The sequence below is a fragment of the Haemaphysalis longicornis genome, unplaced genomic scaffold (genome assembly GCF_048455015.1).
Source record: "Haemaphysalis longicornis isolate Haplotype H1 unplaced genomic scaffold, Haemaphysalis longicornis Haplotype H1 scaffold_8, whole genome shotgun sequence".
Taxonomy (NCBI): Eukaryota; Metazoa; Arthropoda; class Arachnida; order Ixodida; family Ixodidae; genus Haemaphysalis; species Haemaphysalis longicornis.
This window is the reverse complement of record NW_027526445.1, coordinates 151,609,122-151,629,364: the sequence shown is the minus strand read 5'-3', so window position 1 is coordinate 151,629,364 and position 20,243 is coordinate 151,609,122.

Below are 20,243 nucleotides of genomic sequence, written 5' to 3'. Positions count from 1 at the left end.
TCTGCGCACGAAGCGCCTTTCGCACGGCGCAGCAGTGCGAGCGGGCCTGCCTCCGTCGCCGCCCGGCGGCGGCGGCAGCATCTCACGCCGAGCCCGATGTTGACGACGAAGTGACGGCGACGCACGCGCCAACTGAATCGCAGCGCCGGCGGGCTAAGCACCGCAAAGCCCACTAGTGCACGTCCTCCAAGTGGGGGACGTTGTGTGGAATTTCGCTTCTGGTTATTAGACGTGACTACATGATTTTTTTCAACGTTCATTGTAAACCCGCGCAACGCCTACTGATACTCATGCGGTCTTGCGCGCTGCCTTTCCTCCACGCTCTTCAATTTATCGTAAATTTTATCCCGTTTGGATGGTACGCGTACTGCGAGAAGATGCTCTCCACGGAAACACATTTTTTTTCGAAATAAAATAGTAATGGCAAATATTCCTCGCCTAATTCATTTGTGCGTATAAATCGATGGTGCGGCGATACACATTATTTACCGATCACACATACTTCAGAAGGTAACGCACGGACTCCAACGCAACGGGTCACCAACAAAACAATCCAGTGACAACAAGATGGGTCTCGCTAACGTTCCTAGAAAGTCCGATAGGTTGCCAACGTCGAGGCAACACCTCTGTCCGAGACTTACTTGTCGCAGTATACGGGTTACTGCAATTTCGTACTCGTGTTTTAAACTCTGGTAACTCGGTCCTCCCGCCGTCATGTTGTTTCCATAAAGTTATCTCCCCTTTTACGGTTAAATTAAAATCTGCAAAGACGACTGTATCCACCCGCATTGTCGCCGCTCTAATAGGGCAACCCACTATAAACGCACGCTGTCGTTCAGCGCGCATTGTAATGAGTTCAAATATTCGCGTTTTCCTCGCGTTGTGAACCCTTGGATCGCGCTACCAAGCGAAACTGTAGATAATGTAAATACAGACCAGTTTTGTTCATTCCTGGAGCAGCTATTGGAGCCTGTGTAGCTATTTTTTTTTTTTTTGCAAAAGCGTAGAAACTATCTTGCGGTGTTGTATTGTACTGTTTTATTTCTACATGTCTCTTACTAATGTGTAGCATGCGGTTTCTAATAGATTTTCTTTCTTGTGTGCGCGAAGTGTACCAATGTAGGTAATATAGCATTGATGTACTTGCTAATGAAGAAGGGTTGCGCTGCTCCGGATATTGTCCCTGAAATGGCTGTATTTACATGACCTTGTTGTTTCTTATAAGGTACCTGCGATGTTTTATGCCCATACCGGTATGGTCTGTAGAAGATAATAGTATTGATCAGTAATAATGATAGGCGAAAGACTTCAAAATCCGAAAAAGCAGCGTTGTTGTTGTGTACAAAAAATGGCTGTCAATGTAAGGAGTAAAAAAATTCCCCGCATTTCCCCGAGGGGAAGAATGTGAAAGTGCGAATGCACGAGTTGAATTTGCGCGGTTCGGTAATGTTCGCGAAAGAGAGATCACACACACACACACAACTACAAAGAAAGAAAGATGCATTTATTCAGAGACACCTATTTGTGTTGTCGTTGTACTTGATTGCTAGAACGGATCTCAGCTTTGAAATTTCGTGTCAGTACTCCTTTAAGCGGGTGCATTGGCCCTTGTCACGCCCGATTCCTGGCCAATCCCCCACGTGGGTATGTGCCATGTCAGCGGCCAGGCAGCGCGCGCCCATCTCCCCCCGTTGCCAAGGAAGACGAGGAGATTCCTGGCCAATCCCCCACGTGGGTATGCTATGCGGACATCGCCGGTGGACGCAGGTTCAGGGTCGCTTAAGAAGTGCATTCGCACTTAAAAGATTTCCAGAAGTGTCGAAATTCGTGCTAAATTACTCATGGGGTCCAATTTCGATTATTAAACAAATTGGTTAAAAATTGCGTGCATTGGTCTTCATACGGGATACGTACCCTTGTATCTATGGAGAAGCATCCGAGTGCGTTATCACCACGCTACCTTACTCCGTTTGCAGTGGCGCAACAAAGGTTAGCCCAGGGCGTGTAGCGGCACAGGTGAACGCTTATGGCACGTGAGTAGAACAGGAGCACTCCAGCCACTGATTAACCCTGATTGTGGGAAATCTGTGGCGTGAAGGGTCGACGTCTCCCTGTCGAACTAGTTCGCAGCAGAAGACAAATAAATGAAGGCTGTGTCTAGAGTGCAGTCCGACGGTACTATAAGCACTCCACTATATCGACGTCCACCGGCGTTTTGTAAAAAAAATTTGTCTACCACTACATCGCTCTATCTAACTCAAAGCAAGGTGACCTAATCTAAACTAACACAAAATAAGCTAACGAACTGAAAGCAATCATTTAAAGCACCGAAACCTAACCCAAGCAATGAAAATTATAGTTCAATTTAAAGGTAAAAAACAAACAAACGAAAGAGGCAGTGCCGTTCTCGAGCCACCGACCTTGGCATCAAGTAGCGAAGACAGAACCCCTACACTACCCTGACACACGCTTTGGGCGTTGCTGGCCCAGTCCTAAATATTTGAATGTCGTCGGACGGCCCTTAGCTAGAGTGCCGTCCAAAAAAGTATTACAATAGTTGTTCTGTCTCATTTGCCTGCTCAGAGCAGCACTGAGCAGTTCCTGGGCTGTCCAAAACTGCTCTCGCCATAGACCTTTTATGGGAAAATAAAATACGGAGTTTAGAACTGCTGTGAGGAGCCAAATAAAAGATACTCAGTATTGACAAGGGAAGCCGTAATTGTCACAGAATTGAGCGAGATAATAATTTAGTGGCCGATGTCTCGGACGGGAGGAGCGACAAACAACTCCCCCTTACGCGCGAATTCGAGAATGTGGCTCGGACCTGCTAACCGGCGATAGGTCCACGCCTGATTGGCCGCTGGCGTGAGGCACGAGATGGGGCACGGGAAAACAGTTTCAAAACAACGGACATTTACCTCACATTCACAGGAAATTCGAAACAGACAGACAGGAGGGTTGACGAGTTAATACACACTGCAGTTGACACCCCGTTGGGGTCAGAGCTGCCAAGACACCGACACGAATTACATTAATCACAATAAAAGAAAAGGTACACGCCGTTACGAGCCCAAGGAGGAGGCGACAGTAAGTGAAGGGGACAGTAGAGTGTACAATAGGCGGGGTTGGGGGCTTCCCCCAACTACTAACAATAGGCCCGCTAGAAACACATACAGCGTGGTGCACTGAAGGAGGCGGATAAGAAGCCCGTGCAGTCCGCATAGGAAAATACAACACAGAAGATGAATAGGAAGAGTCCGAGAAAAGGTGGAGAAGGGGAGAACATCTTAGCTGCGGTCCGGCTGATGGTCTCGCCGGGGTGACGGAGGCTGTCGGTCGTCTGTGGTGGGGCGCCGCTGATCAGCGACGCAATTTGGGTGAACTCCGGCCGCGCACTGTCGCCTCCTTGAGGAATCTTCGGGGGCCCGAAGTTCACCGCTGTCGTCGCTCGGCCTCCTGAGCACAGCCCTTAAGGCCGACGCCGCGTCCCGGCCGTACGTCCGGCCACCACCAGTTCTCAGCCCATTCTCCCCGGAAACCCCGCACTGCACCACGCACATAGTCTACCGGGCCGCGCGTCTTCCAAGAATTCGCGGGGCGCAGCCTTCTGTAGGCCGCGGCACTCTCGCCCACCTCTCTCCCCGAAACACATGGCCAGCCGACCCGGGTGCGACAATGGCGGCGAGAACATTCCTCCGCTACGCGGTACGGCTCCTCCCGGCCCGAAAATGGCGAGCGGCAAGAAAACCCGTCAAGGAGGGACATGAATTTCGCGACAGTAATGCTTTCGCCTTGAAACACGTTAGCAGACTTAAACGGACACTGAAGGCAAATACATAGCAAGTTTGGCTGAGACGAAAGTTCGACTGCCCCGAATCCCTCCCAGCCTTTATTCGGTGGCGAAAGATGCTGTAATTGCCGATAAATTAGCAATTGAAAAGAATTCACCATCTTCCCGTGGGGAGAACTCTGAGCAGGATGCGAAGCAGCAGGGGGGCTGGTTGGTGTGTAAGTAGAGTTGAAGTAGTGTGAGTAGAGTTGGTGTGTGGTGTTAGAGTAAGGTGACGCGTGGGTAGGGTGAGGAGAAGAATGGAGGAGAGACGCGCATGCGCAGTGGAGTAGCGCGCAGCGCGTGTGCACATTTGGTTCATACGGCTGTGAGGAGGATAATGGAGGAGAGACGCGCATGCACAGTGGAGGTGTGGACGGCGCAACAACGTAACAACAACGGAGAGAACAGGCTCTACCATAAGCATCTTACGGGAAGGTGGTGTAATTTTATTGGAGGGGGGGGGGGGTGTTAGAGTGGAGAGGCATTAAAGAGAGAGAGAGAGAGAGAGAGAGAAAGAAATAAAGAGAGACGTTGTACGTGGTATGAGTTTGTCTTTATTTAGGCAATATCACCACGTTCAACGTAGGTGACGTCGAGCTGTGGTTGGCTTTCCGCTTTGATTATGACCGCCTTATGGACCGTGAAATGTAAATTCAAGGGCGGTTGTAGTGGATGCACCCTAAAGTTGCTGAAGATGAGGTCGATGCACGTTCCCCGGATGGTTGTGGGCTGCTTGTAATCACGGCCCGCCGAGACACGCCGACGCACGCCGCCACAGACGACGATGAAACGTCGAAGGCGCATGAAGCGTGCTCGTCTCGTGCCGGCCCAGAAAGACACCGGCAACACTGTCGCTCCAGGAGCCATTAAAGGGCAAGACACCACCGGGCGTTCAGCAAGCCGAGCATGCGCAGTGGGGGTGTGGACGGCGCAACAACAACAAGGGAGGGACATAGCCCCGACCATGAGATGCTTCGCATCTAAAACGCATTCGATTCCTCGTGCAATTTCACGACGTTTCGTCTGACGTCAACGGTTGCCGGAAGCGAGTGATACAGCGGTGTGGTCTAGCAGGAAAGCAGACCGAGCGAACCATCGCAGCCGTAGGAGCCACTAGTCGCGCACTCGATGCATACGTCAAAACAACTTGACCGCTCCCCACTTCATGGGAAAGAAGGCTGGCCGACTCTAGCGCGGAAGTGAAAAGAACACTCCTTGAACGCGCAGAGAATGCCATGTTGGCTATCCCGGGAGCTCCGGACTAGGGGATCCTTGCAGAAATAGTTGTCTTCTTCTTCTTCCCCACTTCGTTACCTGCCACTCTCTATGCGTCAATCTTGGTGCCGCACGGGGTGTGAGATGGTGTTTAAATAACGTGAATGTGCTGCGGTCTTTTGATTTACCTACAAAAGGCGTAGCGGACAGCGCAACCGAAGCAGGAAAGGTGACGGGAGCGCTCTTTTGATCTGCCTTCTCGTTTGGATAGTGTGGTTTTAGTGGCTTCGATGCACTCGACTGTAAAAAGTGGCGCCATCTGTTAGTTTAGCTTGTAATAGCATGAAATGGTAATTTTTTTCCGTCGTGATATGGTTATTGCGCCATTTCTTGAATGTTTTGCGAAGCGAGTTGCTTATTAGCCCATCTGCCGGAAAGTGCGCCTAGAGCGTTTACGAGCGCCCAAATTTCTATACTAACAAACGCCTTGGCGCCAGTATAGAATGAAAAACGAGCATAACATTGTACAAATATCATGTTACCTTAGTACGCACCGTAGTGGAAGCATAGCAGCACACGATGCCCTGATTCAAAATACCCGCTTTGACGCACGCATTTTATTCAACTTCAAGACAATCAAGAAATGCGTTCGAACAAACACATTGTCACGGCATGCACATTGAGGCCGAAGCACGAAATTAACAGGCGATCGATTGCCTTCTGTTTGCCGTAAGGGTAGCACCCGCTTCTTGCGATTTATGGGGGCGAACAAGTCACTTCCCTGCGGCGCGCAAAACGAGAAGGTTAAAAAAAAAAAAAATCTCGCGCGCACTTCACATACCCGGTGTAGGGTTGAAGCACAGTAAGCCCAGTTCCATCCCCGGGAGCACGCTGTCGAATTTCACCGCGAAGCGAACGTGACCACAACACACACACACAGCTTCGGCCATCGCCGACCTAGGTGCAAAACTTCGTTCGGGCGGACAGCGCTGCGTGAGGGAGCAAAAAACTTGTTCTACCAGACGCAAATTACTATCCACAGAAGAGCGGAACCGTGGAAGGCCGACGCGCTACTTGCTGCCATGATGTAAAAAAGGAGACGACAGACATGAGACTTTGCCGAACCTGCAATAACCATCGCAACCGCCACTAATGTCGTGGCTTGGAAGCTTGCGTATGTGGGCACGGCTTGAATTATTCCCGTACATTTATAATTGTTTATGACGTATGGAAGTGAACGTGCAAATAAAGATTTTATGTGTTTCTTTGAGAGCGCTGTTCTCTATGTGTTGTTCTTCACGTGACTCTTAACACATCCCTCAGTCACCGTTGAGGTGATCTCCGCTGGGTGGCTGGTAGCTTCATTTTTTTCTATTATTCACGCCATTATTTTCAAGGTACTGACCCAGACACTGCTATATTCATTTTCTGCGGATGCCAATCTATCCATTTGGATCAAGTTCAGTTTTGTGTTCAGGGTCCCTTTAAGTGCCCTTCGGAGTTGTTTTTGAGGTGGCCGGGTCGCAATCGGTAGCCGTTTTTGTGCGACCGTCGCCTAATTTCATCACGCAGGCTAGATGAAGATATGCTCGAATTAATTTCGCCAATATTGTTAGCCACCTTTTTGTGGCCCAGGTACGAATGTACAAGCGTGAAGATTCAGCACAAGTCCCGTTCAACACAAAAATTCGCAGCCGGACGAGTCGAAGACAGCTAACCTCTTTCAAAGGTAGTGAACCAAGTCAGGGATCGCAGTCACGTCCCGGCACAATGATATGCAGAAATAGCGGAATAGCAATGACACTGGACGGGTGGAAATAGTTCTCAATGGGAGAAAGGGGTGTGTGAAGGCAATGCAATAGTGGAGAGTTTCGAAATACATACTCCATAAGAGCTCTTCCCCGCTAACGTGAACGTAAATTAACGTTCTTGAACGCGCGAAAAGTGCCATGCTTGTACCTACACTCGGAACGGCATGCCAATGGCAAGGCTGGTTTATTATTACCACCGTCATCATAGCGATCACAACAACCCCCATCGTCATCGAAGTGGTAAATAAAGACAGCTTCAATTATATACTCACAAACATGTCTTAGGCGTAAGTAGGCATAGCGTTACAAGGAAAGTAAATGCTGAAAGTTCTAGAAGTTCTCGAAAGTTTTCGACCTAATCTAACGCTTTGCTCTCATTCTCTGTTTCTGTTCCCCTTCTTTCAAAACGTGCGCTAATTTCTTTTTCCGCCCTTTATTTCCCATTTTCCTTTTTGTTTTTGTTGTGCTGATCGGTTGTACATTGTGTTCGCGTTAGAATTTCAACCATTTGTATTGTATTCGTGTGTTCTTTCATTGTTATATTGTATGGAAGTTTGCATTATCGTTCTTTTCAACGTCAGAATGTTCGTATATATTTGCGTTCTCAGTTTGAATGCTCCCTTTTTGTTTGTTTTTTCTCTGATTTCTTTGTTACTCTTATGCAATATAAGTGCAAATGTAACCCCCCTATGTAATACCCCCTCACTGGGACCTTTAGGGGTACCGTGAATGAATAAAAATAAATAAAAGAAATAACTTCCTTACGTTTGGGAACCCCTGTGCCGACTTTTCTTGCCTCCCCTTTTCCCAATCCAGCGACCGCACCGACGGTGTTAGGAACCTTAGCCGATCAATATAGACTTGCTGTTAGTTTTGATCTCCACGCAGCTCTGGGGACAAAACACAGTTTCATACTAATATATACTAGGAGGGTATCTTGCGCTGCAATTGCGGACCGTCGTGGGCGGCGCCATTGCAGCTAGTGACGTTCCTCGCCTACTTGGCTTAGCTAGCCAAATGGCTCCTTTTTTTGTATCGAAACCAAAATCAACCAAAAAAGGATAACACTTCTTTCTTGTTTACCTCGCATAAAGCTTCTAAATAATCACGGACAAAGAAACCTTTTTTTGAACTTCAATTTTATAATAACAAAACAAATTTGAATAATCCTTTACAGTAATATTGTTGCTTATTTGCAGCCCGAGCAAACTTTTCAGCCTGTTCATGAGCCATGCCAAGGACAAGTGGAACGTGCCTGTTCAATACATGACGGAACATTCGCTGAAGCGCGGCTACCCTAGACAGCGGCGCCAGATTTCCCTCTAGTATATATTAGTATGAAACTCTATGGAAAAAAGCTGCTTCACCATGGCGATAGCCACGGACGGTTTCAGGGCTCGTGTCAACAAGACCTTGATTGAAAGGACAAGTGTTTATTGTCGTGTTGTCGAGGGGTTGTAGGAACACTGAGACGCGTTGGTGCGAACAAAAGAACGATACGATGCGTTCTCACGACACGACTTTTATGTAGACAGAGTGGCGTCTTTTCTCCACCGTTACCGCTGAACCAACTTGACCGCCTTTCATAACGCACGGCGTTCTTAGCACGTCCACCATTCAAGTGGAGAACAGAAAGGCGGAGATCAAATCGTAGAATTGGAGTGGGTCGACCTTTAACCGACATCTCTCAGTCAAAGTTGTCCCGCCCTGCTGCCGAAGCGGAGTCAACGCTGGGAGCGTAAGCGCCAACATCTCTCTCGTCAAGGTCTCAGCTCAAAGACTACGGTGCCTACTCACACCGTGAACAAGGTCTACGTTTTACGCTATCACTGAAAACGAAATCTGGCTCATCTGCATTCAATTTCACGTCAGAGGAAAAGAAAGTGCCAAGGTAGTAACGACACCTAGCGGAAATTCTCGGAAGGTGAACAAATCCTAGAAATTAAACAGCAAGCAGGTCTTGTTGCTGGCTGGTGTTGCCCAACGCGCAATATTTGAAGCGCACGATGAGAGACGCTGTTCTTCACGCCTGAGCGGTTCCGAAGGACGGTGGTTTCACTAAGGGTGCCAGGAACCATTCAGGGTTGCATTTTTAAACAGTCCTCCCTCTCTTATTCGCATTCACGCCATCCCTCCTCATTTATCTACGATGAGGTTGCGAAGTTCGCAGATATGTGGCAAGTGGAAAGGCTGTGCGTTCTTACTAAGTGCAAGGACTCTCGATGTGATAATTTTTTGGAGCGACAACCAGTGCGCATAATAAATAATAAAGTCCCAGTGGCAATACAAATGGAAAGTCCTGGAAGCGCACGGAGGTTTGAACCTTGCTAAAGGAACAGGTGTACACATCAACGCTACATAATCTTTGTTTGAAAGTATTAGTGAAATGCATTGGTCGGAATTCCAGCATATATGGTACACAGAATAACCGACTGTTTAAAGGCTAAATAATTCCTCTGGAGACTTAAGTGCTTCCTGCTATGATGGTGAAAAGCTTGACAAAAGCTTGCCGATATACTTATTAACTTATTCGCTGCAACATCGTATTTGAATGGCTTTCTTCGCTTTTCTTTGCTTGTTTTTAGGCTCGAATTGCTTCATCCGCCTTCATTTCTGATACACCGTGTGTATGTGCCTCTTTCATCGCTTTCGTTTCTTCGTCATACGACACGATTTCCGTCAATATGCAGACAGGGACACACCACAGCATCCCTAGAATTAAGGTTACGGGCGGCTGGTGTGTGGCTGTTGTACTTACGTGCCATCACGTTGAGGTGGCACGCAGCCGCACAAGTCTACAACTTTATCGTTTCCCATTCCTAGGTTTGGGAATTTTTCGAAGCGGGCTCATTGCCCTCAAATCTCCCGATTCCTGGACAACTACCCCCCCCCCCCTCGCTGTGTGTATGTGCCTTCAACAAAAGTAGAACAACGACAACTTTTCCTCAGTGGTGGCAAAGTGGGGAGATGGTACAGTTGGTAGATTACCGGCCTGCTATGTGCAAACAGCTTTTCGACACTACCAACTGCAAATACTGCCCACCGACTGGCACCCTATACCACATTGTTTGGGAGTGCCCCCACACGCCGGAAGTCGAACCGAACTTTAATCTCTCCTTTCAGCAGTGGGGGAGATGCTGACTAGCTCTGACCTTTCCCCGACCAGCAAACGTTGGTGGAGAGGGCGAAGAAGGCTGGTAGACTCCAAGGGGTCCTGGACTGAGGACTCCTCTTACCGGGCGGGTGCCCGTGACACCAGCACCCTGTTGTTCAATAAAAGTTTATTCCTCCTCCTCCTCCGAATCCCGTCAGATCACACATGTGCTCTTTTATTTACCGTTTGCAGTGGCGGACATTTTCTTTTCGGGACAACAACGACAACTGTAACAACAAGGACGCTTTTTCCCAGCATGGGGGACACTTGAGCAAATTGCGCCTTAAAAACAGGAGAATGGATGCTCAGAATGACACTTCATTTCGCAGAGAAGCCCAAATACGAAAAGTGACTTATTGAGTTGATGGGAAAACTGAGTGAATTTAACAATGGGTGGGTCCTCCGGAGTGCCGGACGGAGGACCCATCCAGAGCCGCTGTACCGCCACAGCTTTCTTGGTCACCTCTTGTTCACTTTGCCACCACAGCCCGATGACTTACACAGTGTAAACTGGCGAGTGTTGTGGCCGTCGACTGAGAAACGCAAATTTAATACCTGTACTGAGTCGTTACAGGAGAAATTTGAGCATGGCAATTACACTAGCAGCAATTAGGTGAGCCTCAAGGCACCTTCCCACTAATAGCGCACATGTAGTGCAAACAAGTGCGATTGGCCAAGTGTCTCTGTCACAGTAACCGAAAGGGGAAGAAACGCAAGGGGAATAGTGTGAGGATGAGAAGGACGGGACGCATGCGTGCCACTGGACAAAAGCCAATGTAGGCATGAAGTTCTCACCGGGCGTAGAATGAATGCGTCACCTTCCACGCGACACTTGAGCTTCAAATTGCATCGGTGTGGTGAATGCGACGATGGAATACATCAACCGCAGCTGTGTAACATAGTGGCTCTCTCAATACCGACATATTCGTTCCCCAATTCGAATTCAGTACACCTTAATGAGTGCTCAGGTGTCCTAGAACTGTTTTGTCAGGTATGTCCGACATAATCTCGATGGATTGGTTTTACTACATCGCAATAACCCTAAAATGCTGCTAGTTGAGGAGCTACAACTTCATACTTAGCAAACAGTAGTTTTGTTTATCACTCTGCGTTGTGTCCAGCGGAATATGCGTCACATTTCATCAAGGTCCTTTTACGACTTTCGGAAAGCGTAGCGCACTTTTGAGACTGATTACAGCGTTTTAGGTACTGAGAGGTTCAGGCCTCCTGCCGTTTCCGCTCAAACTAACATCTTCGCTGTAAAAAAGTGGCGCTAGTGGCAAGACAGGTCTGACACCGATCTTCCTGGCAAAAGTGCCTCGCGGAATGCCTGAAGCAGTGCGTATACACTTTGTGCCACAGAGGAAAAACTGCGACCGGGTGACTACAGCCAACTTGAGAAGGGTCTTGCTTTGTGGGTTTTGTGACTATTTGATTGAACCCACAAAGTGGACGCTGAAGCTGCATCTGAGGCAGCATTTAGCACTTTAGGTGGTTTGGTTCATCAGCAGGAAGCCCTTGTGAACAGAGCGGGGGCTCCTGGTGGCATCCTGGTATCGAGATTTCAATGTATAGCGGACTATTTCTTAAGCTTCGTTCAGAGCATTCGCTTGTACGACATGAGGACATATCCTGCCACCTTGAAGTGATTGACTGAAAGGGGTTTCTTAGGGCAGGAAGACCAGAGGTAAGAGCGTGTGCAAGGGAAGTTCCCTTGTTCACATTGAGGTGCCGATGATGTCCATTACGAAAGGTTGCCACACGTCGATGTCTAAAACGGGCCCTTGGCTAGGTAGTCACAGGTCGACAGTCACCGATATTCGCTATCATACCAGTCGTGCTAGGCTGCTTTTAAGCGAATACGTTGCTATTTTCGCGAGTAAGGGTGCATCTAGTAAAGTTGGGGAGGTCAAGGGTGTGGAGCTGTAAAAGAACGGTGACGTATGAAGGTTGAACATGCCCAGATCAAGGGGTGAAAGGTCAGCTTGGAGGCTTGAGTGACATCTGGAAGGAAAGTGAAGGTCTACCATTTACGAAGGGCTTCTGGTGTTAAGGCAGTGTTGGTGATAAAATTGTTTTGATGAAGTTTTTCCAATTTCGTGGTAATGGTACAAGGTTGTCTGGGTAGCCTGTACGTGAAAGATGTTTTTAGTACCCCAGCAAACCACTAACATCTCTGCAACGTCCGAAAAAGATCTGAAGGTCTATGTCCCAGCAGTATATCTATTAGACATCAAGCACATGAAATATTTTCTTTTCAAAAATTTTTGATATTAACAATAAGTTACTGGTAGCTTATATTCGTACGTTATTTCGACTATGTTAAAGAAGTACTCTCGATGTTGCCGATATTTTATTTGTAGACGCTATATAGGCATATTTTGCTGACGTAGTTCAGACGTTGCTGATATATCAGTTCTTTTACGTCGTAATGTCTATCGCAGTTACGTTGTTTCCGTATGTCGACTTTGTAGGGATGAATCCGCATCTGTTGACTTGAATAAAACTTTATTCTCTCTCTCTCTCTCTCGCAACGACGGAGATGGTGAAGGCGAGCGAGATGGTTCCCCGACAGTGACTAGCGGAGTTAGAGTTAATCTACACTCCTGTGCGGCCGCGTGAGCCGCCTGGTTACCAATGGAGTTCGGCTATCGTGGTCAGGTACGCATTCAAAGCGGACAGTGATATGGCTATCGGTGTGATCGCACTTAGTTTCACTGGCTATGCGGCTACCAACCCGAGGCCACATGGTACATGTTTCACACAGAACTTGATACCGCACCCAGAAATCCACTCATCTACCCGCGCTGGCTGCCTCGTCCACATCTCCGGCGGCGCTGTACACTGCAACCGTTGAACTCGAGCCAGAAGGGGGCGGGCCGCGAGACTTTCCCGTTCTCCGACGCTGGCTGGCGCCGTTCCGGCACGTCCGTCCGAATCAAATCTTCAATGACTCAATTCACCAGCTGCCTTGCCCTCCAGGCGCTAGAACTCTGCCCGCTCTAATCAGAAGAGGATCGGTTTACGCCTCCCCTTGGCGACCGTACCCGAAGCCTATTTGTGCGGCGAGCGTATACTACGTTGGGAAAGGCGCCCTTCTTCCGTGTTTTCCGGGCCCGTTCAAAAACGATTAATCAAATCGCACGATGGCCGCCGGTGGCCTTGTACTGCCTGACGGCCCCTCTCACCCCCATCCAGGCGCTGTGCTTGTACAACCACCCATTCCTTTGTTCCTCCATAGCCGCTGGCGCAATCACGTCGTTGCGAACCAACGGTCGACCTATGCCTTTTTGTACATGAACGGCCTGGAGGAAACTTTACCCCGAGCCTTCTGATACCACGACTCATTAAACCCGCACCGGGCTTCCGTGAGTTGAGGTGTTCGAGGAGAGGCAATCACTGCTCGCCCGATTTCTGCGAATGAACCGTCGGTGCTCCAATGCGGGTAAAAAAGAAAACAAAAGAAAACTCGGAGAAGGAAATTGCATTACGTTCGTGTGAACGCTTTTGTAAGCGGTTGTGCACATTCTGATTGAGGCGAAGGAAGTTAGAGATTGTGCAGCATCGTGGCGGCGCTGCGGCTTGTCGTCTACACAATGGTCCGGGTGACCGGTTCGGCCAGAAACGGACGCCGCGCGCCGTGCGTCAGCAATCTAAATCGACTTCCTCATTACCGGCTCGCGCTATAATTGCGCGTAATTACAGGCTTGTGGAAGTCGTCGTCGTGATCGCGGCGTTTGCCGTGCGCGAGAGGGCGGGCCGATTAAAAAAGAAATGCGCTTGAGAACAAGGACCGATCGGAAGAAGGAAAAAAAAGAGAGAAAAACAACAAAACAAAAAACAAAATAAAAACAAGATAATAAAAATGAACTCCGCGAGCGTTCGCGCCTGGTGGCGTGCCAAACGGCTTCCCAGGTATCGGGTTTTGTTTGCCCAAAGTGCCACTTAACTACCAAGCCCAACGCGTGTAGCAGGTAGCTATATATCTCGCGGTGTGGTCGCCCAGCCGTTCGTGGAGGGAGGTCTTGTCACACTTTGATCGGCGACGTGCCGGCGATGTTTGCGAAACGTGAGCGCGCGCTTAACTGCACTATTGTTCCGGCGGGAAAAACGACGGTGGAACGTCGTCGTCGTGTTTAAACGTTCATCGCGGCGAGCAAGCTAAGCGCAGGCGTTGCTCGTTTCGTACTTAATTTGTCGCGGCTTCAAGGCTAACGCTGTCGTTATACAGGGGTGTATAGCAGCAGCGATGCGACCAGGTGATATGAGTAACAGCTCAATCATGGACGTCCTCGCGTAAGGTACGTGTAATGGAAGCTGACATATCTGTTGATCTGAGGCCGTGGATTGCAAGGATGCGACCACCGTGATAGTGAAGATAGTAAGCGCGCCTTAGTTGAGCCCTTAGGAGAGATTCCGAGCGGCTTCATTTGAACTGCCTGGGGTCTTCGTCAGTGACCCTGTAGGAGAATTCCTGCGGAAAGACTGGTAATTAGTAACGGGGAGGAAATATCTCGTACGTAAAGGTTTTGATGCCGGAGTGTAATAGAGGATGACGTTGAAGTCATTCCTCGAAGCATTGCCCGCACAATTTTAAGTGCCTCATTACCTGAGATAACAGCGGTAACTCCGATTTAGTGCAAAATCACTACTTGTTTTCATACCTACATGTCTCTTCCGTCTATTAAGCCTACCGTACAGTCTGGTTTATAAGTCGCACCGTAGTTTTCGAAGTATAAGTGGTGTTGTTTTAGTTCGAAAGCACTGCAAGCCTACCAACGTATGCATTTCACAAACCGTTAAGCTTTGAGGTCTTACGTCATCGACCAGCACACACAGCTTGACATACGAGTTGGACGTTCCTGAGCACGTGAGGTTATCGTTAGGCTTACCTAACAATAAGCATGAATATCTCACCAACCTGATTTCACCTAAGTTGCGCTTCGAGGTCGAACGTTTTCAACAGGTAACTCTCCGGATTGGCGCACAATGAGTTTGACGTAGCTTAGCAGGCCATAGGGCCAACGTTAGACATTGATGATGAGGAAGATAAAAAAAGCTACAGATGACATCTACGTTTACGTCTTAAGTTGTACGACGCGATTGCGTTACTTCGACGTCGACAAAACGTTTTGGAATGCAGTTGCCGCATTTACAATGCATGCTTTCGGATCACTTTTTTTTTAAGAAGAAGGTTTTTTATTTTTCAGAAATTTTCATATATACAAGTGCTGTGATTAGCATCTGGATCCATAGCCCCAAGGCTAGTTTTGGATCCATACAAAAAATTTCACATTTTTTTTTTCATCCAAGTCAAGAACAAGGAACATATCAGGTGTTCAATACATGTAACAAGGAAGATGTGTTGATACATTACAAAAATAAACGCCAAACTTTGAACAAGAATAACGGTACATACACTTAGGAACTGTACATGGTATCAGGGAAAATACGTATTATGGGCTGCAGAGCAGACTTTCAACTAGGTGAACTATATGTGTCAGACATCATGTAGGTTTTTATTGACTGATCGTTTTGTGTCATATATTTTAGTGTTGGTGGGAGGCTACTCCATATTTTTGTGCCAATGAAAGGAAGGCTTCGACACCCATATACATTTGATATCTTCGGTAGGTTCAGGTTATTATTGTTAGCATGCCTAGTATTTCTACTAGGAAAGCTTAAGATAGATGAGTGGTACGGAGTGTTAGTACTTATGACCCTCTTGATCAGTATTGCTGTTTTGTAATCTCGTGCTTTATTGAAGTGCATGATGTTCAGCTCCTTAAAAATTGGCGAAGATTTTGCAGTTCTCGCTGCTGATGCTATTATGCGCACGGCCCTCTTTTGCAAGATGTTGATAGGTGTGCAGTACGATGTGTAAGTGTATCCCCATGACTCCACACAGTAGATTAAATGTGAGTGAAAAATACTGAAGTAAACTTGGCGCAGTGTTCTCTCGGTGAAGTGTTTTCGTGCTTGGATAAGGGTAAAGCATCCAAAAGATAGCTTTTGGCAAACGGTTTTTATGTGCTGTGCCCAGTGCATTGATGTGTCCAGTGTTACGCCTAAGTATTTATATGCATCTACTTGGCAAATTGCTTTTCCATCTACTTGAAGGTTACACAGGTGGGATAACTGTTTTTGACGCGAAGAAAAAATAATAAATTTTGTCTTTTTAATATTTATTACTAATTTGTTTGTGTTGAACCACGTTAATGTTCTCGCGAGATCTTCATTTGCCAGAGTTTCAGCTTCGGCAACAGAGTTACAGCTGATTAATAGTGCTGTGTCATCAGCATACAGGATTGCTTTCGCGTAAGTAAGAGAAGTAACATAGTCGTTAACAAATAAAGAAAATAAAATAGGACCCAAAACCGAGCCTTGTGGGACTCCAGACTTGACGTCTTTCAGTGTCGACTTTTCACCTAAAACGTCCACAAACTGTTTACGGCTGGTTAAATAACTTCTAAAGAATGAACTTGCTGGGCCTCGGAACCCATAGCGCTCTAGCTTACTCAGTAAAATTTTGTGGTCAACACAGTCGAACGCCTTTTTGATGTCAACGAATATGCCTAGGGTAATCTGACCTGTATCGAGTGCTTGGTGAACTATTTCGGTAACAGAATGAACTGCGGTGCTCGTAGAAAAATTTTTGCGAAAGCCATGTTGCTGTGATGCCAATATTTGGTATTTTTCAATAAATTCTATCATTCTACGAGCTATCAATTTTTCAAATAGAATGGTAACGGCTGGTAGAATTGTAATTGGGCGATAATTTTCCACGTCGTTGGGATCATCGCCTTTATAGATTGGGACAACTCTCCCAACTTTCAATTGCTCTGGAAAAACACCACTCATAAACGACTGATTAAATATTGTCTGTAGTGGATCGCTCAAAATATCGATATTGGCCTTGAGAATATTAACAGATATCTCATCATGCCCTACGGATTTATTCGAGGTCATTTGTTTGGTAACAACAATAATCTCTTCTCTAGTTATTTCTTTGAAAACAAAGCTGTTTTGTAAAGGACTGGGCAGACAAATATCCTCATTCTGATCAAGATTGGACGTAATACTGCTGCTTATGTTAACGAAAAAATCATTAAATTCCTCAGCAAGAGCTGCCTGACTGCAATCAAGAACGCCTATATCAGGCAATACGCGCCTTTTCTGGGATGATTTCGTAACTGAATTAATGATGTTCCATATTTCTTTTGAATTTCCTTTCGCTTTCAAGATGCGGGTGCTGTAATATTTCTTTTTTTGTTTGCGCATTAAGGCGAGTGATAGGTTGCGTGTAACTTTGTACTGTTCTTTATAGTACGTGCTGTCTTTATGCTCCCTCATTTTTTGTCGCCAGTGTTCTTTTAGTTTTATTACTTCCAGTATTTCTGCAGTCATCCAAGGGCAGATCGGGCGTGTAAAATAGGAGGTTCTGTGCGAGTTAAAGTTTACCTTAACACAGCTAGATTTTAAGGTTTCAGAAAACTGTTCGTACGCGTGGTTAACATCGCCGACTATGGTTTGAGTGAAGTCTATTTCCTGTATGAGTTCTCTAGTTTTTTCGAAATTTACTCGTGGCATATTATGTGTACGGGGTCTATCGGGCAGTGGCTTAGGTTTAGCAGCGATAATATAGACTGGAAAGTGGTCCGCGACGTTTTCGGGAATAACTCCGGCTTCTATTGGTTCTGTATCGAAGTTTGACAAAATGTGGTCAATTGTAGAGGAGGAGGTTTGGGTTACCCGAGTTGGGTCGACAATATGGCTATGAAATCCATATGAAGCTATAAGGTTCAAATATTCTGTTCCAGAGCTGTCAGCTATGTTTATGTTAAAATCACCACATAGTATTGCCTTCTTATTCGAAACAGAAAAGCGCTGAAGTGTGTTTTCTAGTTTCAACAAGAACGCCTGCATCCGAGGGGTTGGCGGCCTGTAAATTACACCTACACTGACTTTGGTATTCAGTTCAACAAAGAGCATTTCGTATTCGCCAGTTTTTGTTTCCGTCATGTCATCCAATTTTTCATAGCTTGTTCCTTCAGATAGGTAAAACGCCACGCCACCGCCTCTCGAATCAGACACCCTTGGTAATGATAACAACCTGTAGCTTGGCAGGTTCACAAACTCGTCACCCTTCAGCCATGTTTCCGATAAACCTATTACACTAAATCGAAATTTCAGCCGAGTTAGCAAGGCTGCCAGCGTGTCGTAATTTCGATTGAGACTTCTAACGTTGCAATGAAGTAGATTGAGTGTGTTGATTTGGTCACCGCACATTAGCCTTATTTCGACCAATTTTCAGCGACACAGCCTCAGGGGAATTCACACAATCTTAGCAAGGTCATCTCTGGTGGCAATGTGCACGACGCTTCCGTTTTCAGCTTTCCGCGCAAGAATTTTTGACTGAGCGACCCACACAAATTTCCAATTTTTCTCTTTCTTTTTGGCGATCGCCATGCCGAGTAGGGCCTTGTATTCCGGGCACAAGTGGTCATTCACATAAATTGGAGTTTCATGTTCGAATCCAATTTGCCTAGCGATCAACCGTTTTTTCCTTGCTGCTTGCACTAGATTGTCTCGTGCTGTTCTGGACACAAACCGTACTATGACGTTCGTACTACCGCGCTCCTTCGTTGGCACGCGATGTACAACGTCAATGTCAGACGGTTGCACTTTGACTCCTACTTTTTCTCCAATCTTCTGGACCACTTCTGTCAGGGATTCGTCTTTTAGTTGTGGGATGCCCTTGATTTCAATGTTATTTTTCCTTGAATATTGTTTGAGCTCCGTGATTTCTTTTTGCGCGTTGGCGAGTGACTGCGTTAGACCTTCTTTTTCGGCTATAAGGGCCTCGTGTGCTTTTTTCAAGGTCCCCAGCTCTTCTTTTGCTCCACGAAGTTCCTCAAAAGTGGTATTCATGAATTGCATGCTTTTAACGACTTCGTCTAATTCCTTTTTCAAGGCATCATTCGCGTCGTTCATCTCTTTTTTCATCACCTCGTGAACGTCTGTCATCAGCTTGTACAATTCTTTTATCGAAGTTGGCGCTTTGTCCCCCATTGCAAAAAACAGCGAGCGATCCAAGGCTGGCCTAAGCTTCAGAAAAAGAGTAAGCCAACAAACCTGCAAGGCGTAGACGAGCGGATTAGCGCTGATGCAGCGACCCGTTCCTGCCTGGATCGCTCGCTGTTATGCCAGGTCCCCGGTTCCTGCTGGCCTTTTATAGGTGCCGTTGAAGGCTCCTCGCTGCGTGGCGCATGCGCGATGTTGAGCTGTGATGCGGCAGTTTCTGGCCCCTCTTGTGGCTGTAACGTGCCGATCTAGTTGATCTGCGCTTGCCCGAACGTTGCTTCCAGGGGCCTGCAAGGCGTAGACGAGCGGATTAACGCTGATGCAGCGACCCGTTCCTGCCTGGATCGCTCGCTGTTATCTCTCACTTGTGTCCAGGATCGCTCGCTGTTATCTCTCGCTGTGATCGCTCACTTGTGTCCAGGGAAGAGAGCAAAACTAGCTGCAACGGTTTTTATTTTCTGAGACACAAAAAAAGACGAGGACCACCTGCGCTTGCGTAGGTGAAGACGGCTGCGTGAAAGGTTGCTGCTTCGGGATGTTGGTCCAGAAGCCAGCAGGGGTTGCAAGGTTTTATTAAAGCGAAGCTTTAGTGTCTTCACTGATGCCGTTGTACGCCAATACGCCATGCAGGAAAGCCAACTTTTTCTGACGATGACGATGAACGATCGTGGGTGAAATGAAGGCAAAATTAAATTCCACCATCTTCCCGTAGGGGACGCCTGAGTAGTATGCGAAGCAGCCATGGGGTCGACTGAAGTTCCCATTAGTTTTCAGTTCGTCATTACCGTTGACGTTCAGCTTCGCGTGCCTTCGTTGTATCAGTAGCTTCTTGACGTAGTTTGGATGAGTGGAGGACATAAGGCGCGTTCGTAGCACATGCTCCCGTCTCGGTTTGTAGCGCAGTGGGAAGAGCACCACGTATACCTCCAGTTGCGGCCAGAGAGTCGTGGGATCGAAACCGGGCGCCGCCGAACTATTTCTTTTTATTGTGGACTGCGCTGACGTCAGCCCAAACGCTGACGGGGCTGAAGAGACGCGCATGCGCAGTAGTGTGCGGACGGCGGACGACAAGGGAGGGAGGGACACAGCCCCGAGCATGAGATGCTCCGCATCTAAAAGAACGCTTCCCATGGCCATAATCGAACCT